Genomic DNA, 6593 nt, shown 5'->3' with positions numbered 1-6593 from the left:
ATTATCTTTCCTAATGAATCATGTCTTCTCATTATGTGTCCAAAGTATGATAACCTCAGTTTCATCATTTTAGCTTCTAGTGACAGTTCTGATTTAATTTGTTCTAACACCCAATTATTTGTCTGTTGCACGGTCCATGGTACCTGCAAAGCTCTTCCCTAACACCACATTTCAAATGCGGTGATATTTTCTCTTATCAGCTGTTTTCACTGTCATCATTTAAGCTTCTAGTGACAGTTCTGGTTTAATTTGTTGATTTTTCTCTTATCAGCTTTTTTCACTGTCCAACTTTCACATCCATACATAGAGATCGGAAATACCATGGTCTGAATGATCCTGACTTTAGTGTTCACTGATACATCTTTACATTTGAGGACCTTTTCTAGTTCTCTCACAGCTGCCCTCCCCAGTCCTAGCCTTCTTCTGATTTCTTGACTATTGTCTCCATTTTGGTTAATGATTGTGCCAAGATATTGATAATCCTTGACAAGTTCAATGTCCTCATCGTCAACTGTAAAGTTCCATAAATCTTCTGTTGTCATTACTTTAGTCTTTTTGACGCTCACCTGTAGTCCTGCTTTTGTGCTTTCCTCTTTAACTTTCATCAGCATTTGTTTCAAATCATTACTGGTTTCTGCTAAGAGTATGGCATTGTCTGCATATCTTAAATTATTGATACTTCTCCCTCCAATTTTCACACCTCCTTCTTGGTCCAATCCTGCTTTCCGTATGAGATGTTCTGTGTATAGATTAAATAAATAGGGTGATAAAATACACCCCTGTCTCACACCCTTTCCGATGGGGAACCAATTGGTTTCTCCATATTTTGTCCTTAGAGTAGCCTCTTGTGCAGAGTATAGGTTGCACATCAGGACAATCAGATGCTGTGGCACTCCCATTTCTTTTAAAGCATTCCATAGTTTTTTCATGATCTACACAGTCAAAGGCTTTGCTGTAATCTATAAAGCACAGGGTGATTTTCTTCTGAAATTCCTTGGTCCGCTCCATTATCCAAAGTATGTTTGCAATGTGATCTCTGGTGCCTCTTCCCTTTCTAAATTCAGCTTAGACGTCTGGCATTTCTCGCTCCATATATGGCAAGAGCCTTTGTTGTAGAATCTTGAGTATTACTTTACTTGCATGGGATATTAAGGCAATAGTTCGATAATTACTGCACATCCTGGGATCTCCTTTCTTTGGAATTGGGATGTATATGGAATGCTTCCAGTCTGTGGGCCATTGCTTAGTTTTCCATATTTCTTGACAGATTTTAGTCAAAATTTGGACAGATTCAGTCTCAGTAGCTTGTAGCAACTCTATTGGTATGTCATCTATTCCTGGTGATTTGTTTCTTCCAAGTGTTTTAAGAGCAGCTTTCACCTCAAATTCTAAAATTTCTGGTTCTTCATCATACAGTGCCTCCATGAATGAATCTGTCATCCTGGCATCTCTTTTATAGAGGTCTTCAGTGTATTGCTTCCATCTTTCTTTTATTTCATCTCAATCAGTCAGTGTGTTCCCCTGTTGATTATTCAACATCCCTACTCTTGGTTTAAATTTCCCTTTCATTTCTCTAATCTTTTCAAAAAGGGCCCTTCTTCTACCCTTTTTGTTGTCCTCTGCTATTTCTATACAGTAACTATTGTATTAGTTATCTTTGTCCCTACATACTAGTTGCTGTATTGTTGCATTTAGGGTTCTGACTGTGTTTCTATCTCCTTTTGCTTTTGCTTTCCTTCTCTCTTTAACCATTTGAAGAGTTTCTTCAGTCATCCATTGGGGTCTTTCTCTCTTTTTAACTAGAGGTATTGTCTTTTTGCATTCTTCTCTGATAACGTCTCTGACTTCATTCCATAGTTCTTCTGGTTCTCTGTCAACTAAGTTTAAAATCTCAAAACTGTTCCTTATTTGATCTTTATATGCTTCTGGGATGTTATTTAAATTGTATTTTGGTGTTATGATTGCTTTGTTGGTCTTTTTTGGATTTTCTTCTTTGTTGGATTTTCAATATGACCAGTTAATGATATGTACCGCAGTCTGTTCCTGGTCTTGTTTTTGCAGAAAGTATGGAACTTCTCCATCTTCTGCTACCAATTATATAATGAATTTGATTCCTATATTGACCATTTGGTGATGTCCACGTGTACAGTCATCTTTTCGGCGTTCAAAAAATGTGTTGGCAAGAAAGAAATTATTGGCTTCACAGAATTCAATAAGTCTTTCTCCTGCTTCGTTTCTGTCTCCTAGGCCCCATTTCCCCACAATTCCTAATTCTTCTCTGTTCCCTGCTTTTGCATTCCAATCCCCCATGATTATGAGCACATCTTGTTTTGGTGTGTGATCAATTTCTTCCCGTACTTCTGCATAAAATCTCTCCAATTCCTCTTTTCTGCATTTGCCATCGGAGCATAGACTTGAATGATGGTTATGTTGATAGGTTTCCCATTTAATCTCATTAATATCACTCGTTCAGACCTTGCGTTGTAGCTCCTAATTGCTTTTGCTACATCACTTCTCACTATTAAAGCAAACCCATTTCTTCTTAATTTCTCATTTCTTGCATAAAATATTTTGTAGTTGCCTGATTGGAAATGTCCCATCCCCATCCATCTTAGTTCGCTCACACCAAGTATTGTAATGTTGATGCGTTCCATTTCTTGCTTGACAATTTCTAACTTTCCCTGGTTCATGCTTCTTACATTCCATGTTCCTATTGTGTGTGTCGTACAACTCCGGACACTCCTTTTGCATCTGTGTGCATCAGCCTCTGGGCTTCCTTTAGGCTTTGACCCAGCTGCGTCATTAGTCAGAGCGCTACTCATACTTGTCATTTGTTCTTTCCCAGTAGCTCATTCAGTGCCTTCTGACCTGGGGGTCTCATCTTCCAGCACTATCTCGTGTTGCATTTTGGATACTCTGTTCATAGAGTTTTCGTGGTAAGAGGTATTCAGAGGTGGTTTACCATTGCCTTCCTCTGAGTTTGGATGCATCTTAGTCTGGTGTTTCAGCTTTGACCATTCTGCCTTGGGTGCCCCTGCTAGGAGTCTAGCCTCTTGGTCTAGACTCCTGATGGCATTGCTCTCAGCTTCTTCAACACACTCAAACCCCCTCACCACGTTAAGGTGTGCATCTGAAGAGGATGAACTGTAGTAAATGAAAACTGGTTAATAACCATAACTGCAACAGGGACGGTGCCTTGGTTTTGACTCTGGCACCATTTTAGAAGGGCTGTTCCCCATCCCACCCACTCCAATGCTGAGCTTGTGTTGTGTACAGTTTTAAAGTGGGCACTTCAACCAATAGATCCAAGAGGATGTTGTTGTTGTTTTTTAAAAAATCACATTAGTTAATGATTTATCTCTACTAAACTTTTGCAACCATAATTCTTGCAAAATCCGCTGAGTCCCTCTGGCTATGCTCAGTCTAGAAGATAAATTAGCGCAAAAGGAAATACACAATTTACACTGCAATCCTATCTGGTCTACTCAAGATGAAACCATTTTTAAGTTCAGTTGGACTTGCTATCAGGTAAGGGTGTGTTACTATATAGGATTTCACCCTTAAGCTGTAACCTAGATAATTACAAAATTCCATTGAATCCAATGGGTTTTACTTCTGAGTAAACATGTACTAGGAGGTTAGTTAATTATGAATAATTTATTATTGGGGGGCTTCCTATTTTTATATGAGACCTCGAGAGGAGAACTTAGAGGCCCGGGTAGCTCAGTCGGTAGAGCATCGGACTTTTAAACTAAAGGGCCAGGGTTCAAGTCCCTGTTAGGGAGTTGTTTCTTTTCCCCACATATATATTTAAATTACTTGGTTTGTGAGTTACAAGTTGGTTCGTGAGTACAGTTAAATTATTGTGGCGTTCTGCACTTCTCTTCCTGGACCTGTCAAGATTAAAAAGACATTCAGACAGGAGAGGCAGCATGCTTCAGATATTCTATTGTACCCATAGGAAACTACCTATGAAGGTGTCTTCGGAGTGTTTCAATAAATGCAAGCATTTCTGAACAGAGTCTGAGTCTTTAAGACTTAAGGTTAAATAACGGGAAGTGTAGAGTTAAATTTTCTACATGTACAAATATGTGTCATCGCTTCTCATTCAACAAAAGGTAGAAAACCATGCCGACGAAGGTGGGATTCGAACCCACGCGTGCAGAGCACAATGGATTAGCAGTCCATCGCCTTAACCACTCGGCCACCTCGTCAAGCCATGGAAAAGTGAGGGCAATTCCAGTGCTTTAAAGGATCCAGAGAAGAACTGTTTCTGCAATGCGTTTCCTGTTTCATTAGCTTAACACTGAATGCCTGGAAAGTTTACTTAATGCTTGGGCTGGACTGGAAGTAAAATAAATTAAAAGTAGCATACATTCTGTATAGTTGCACTAGGGAGGCTGGGATAAGAATAGTTGTTTAGACATAAGATTACAAGGCAATTGAAGGGGTCTCCATCAATCAGCTTAATCTTTCTTGAAAGGGAAACAACATTGCAAACAACATTGAAAGAGCATATATGTGTGCCACTCTTAGAATGGAACACAACTGCAATAAACAAATACGTTATCAAAGCTAGAAACAATATTTCTAAGAGCACAATGGATGATGATAGGTGTGATGATATCTATTGCATCAGCTTGTATCAACATTTTCAGTCGTTGTTGTTTTATTAAATGTCCACTGGAGAAGCTGGAGTAATTGTAGTAACTGACAGCATTCTATGGACTTTATTTTTGTTTATTTTTTTTTCTTGTGGCATAATTCCATGTAATTAAACCTGGTATTGCTTCATGGAAAGGAAGCTAATTACCTCTGTAGAGGTTTCATGTGACAAAAGTCATTTTAAAAGGGCCCTTGCAGATGTCATCAGACCACACACACATAGCATTAGCTATCTATTAACCAGAATGGATTTGCTACTGGTGTGCTAATGTTGCATGTGTGGCCCCAACATGTGTAGAAAGCACCTGGGAGGCTGGGATAACTTGATTTCCCATCACATGGTAACTCACATCGGAATGTGTGAACTGCTGAAAACTCCAAAGCTGTTGTGGAGGCATATGGTCTATGATGACCCATAAATGTGACCCAGGCTTCACATGGAATATGTAGGGTATTCATTTATTAATCCAGAACATTTATAATCTGCCCTTCCCTATTTGGTCTCAGGGTGGGTTACATTAAATATTCAAAACAATCATACATCATATTTTACACCTATTAAAGATGTGCCAGTTAAAATTTCAGTATGCAATCCCTTGATCTGATAGCATCATAAATATATCACTGCAGTGTCTTAAGGGCGTGATGAAGGATAAATGTTTCTAGCTGATGTAGGAACCAGGATACAGCAGAGGGTTCAGAAAAGGGCAACCAAACTGATTAAGGAAATAGAGCAACTCCTCTATGAGGAAAGGTTATAATATTTGTTTTGTGTACATATGTTCTAAGTGTCCTGTATTAGGATCTTTGTACAGGGACAATGCTTCATCTTGGCACATTTATCCAGTAACTTACACAGGGTATAATGTTTGCACATGGAATCAACTTATTCACATTTAATACTGCATTGGGTCCCAGGCTATGGTCTGAAGGCACATGAGGCCAGGGTCAGGTCTGGTCAGAGCTTGGATGGAAGACCGCCTGGGAACCATATGTAAGCTGCCTTGGGTTTCTATCATGAAAAGAAAGGCGGGGTATAAATGTAATAAATAAATTGGGGAACAGCTCAGGGCACAAACACTTTTCTGTTGTTTGAGAGAATTAGCTAAATAATCCTAACCACAACTAACACACACATGATATACATGCAAGAAGGAGCAAACACATGAGGCATCAGAGCACGTAGAGGAGAGGAGAGTCTGGAACAAGGTGTGCTCATTACTGCTCAAGGAGACAAATCTAACCTGCTCTCTCTGTCTGGGCTCACATTGCAGATTAGGCCTCAGCCCTAAGCAAGCATGGCCCAATGGCCAGGAATGATGGGAGCTCCCAAAGGTTCCCTTTGCTAATGTAAGATAAGCTCCTTTTCTGTCTTAGTGATTTTGGACTCAGGCGACAACACGTGTTTATGTTATGCCTCACTTCAGCTGGTAAAGGAACATAGGAAGCTGCCTTATATTGAATCAGATCGTTGGTCCATCTAGCTCAGTATTGTCTACATATGCCAGGTACTGAACTGCAGGTCAGTCAGTCTATCTAAAGGAGCACCTCCAGCATCATCAGCTATGCCGCCCAACAAGATCAGCCTCAAAAGACCTTCTCTCCATCCCGTCAGTCAAAACAGCCAAACTGGTGAGGACTAGAAAGAGGGCTTTCTCAATTGTGGCCCCCACCCTGTGGAACTCCCTCCCAAAGATCTCTGCCATGCCCCTTCTATGATGAGCTTCTGCGGGGCCTTGAAGACCTGGCTCTTCAGGCAGGCTTTTGGGGTGGGTTAGATATTATCTTCATTGTTTTTAGATTTTTAATGCCTACATATTGTATGCCTATATTGTAGGTAGCCCAGAGTGGCTGGACAGCCAGCCAGATGGGTGACTAATAAATTCAATAAAATTCAATAAATAAATAAAATTTCTGCATGCAAAGCA

At 39.9% G+C, this 6593-nt stretch overlaps 1 non-coding gene across 1 annotated transcript; it reads right to left on the bottom strand.

The window, feature by feature from the left end:
- Nucleotides 1-4132: 4132 nt before the first annotated feature.
- On the bottom strand, nucleotides 4133-4214 carry TRNAS-GCU (transfer RNA serine (anticodon GCU)). Its single transcript has one exon. It is a non-coding gene; the product is annotated as a tRNA-Ser (tRNA).
- Between the last annotated feature and the right edge of the window lie 2379 nt (nucleotides 4215-6593).

This window comes from Rhineura floridana, chromosome 11 (genome assembly GCF_030035675.1).
Source record: "Rhineura floridana isolate rRhiFlo1 chromosome 11, rRhiFlo1.hap2, whole genome shotgun sequence".
In the NCBI taxonomy this organism is placed as follows: domain Eukaryota; kingdom Metazoa; phylum Chordata; class Lepidosauria; order Squamata; family Rhineuridae; genus Rhineura; species Rhineura floridana.
This window is presented reverse-complemented; position numbering and strand designations above follow the sequence as displayed.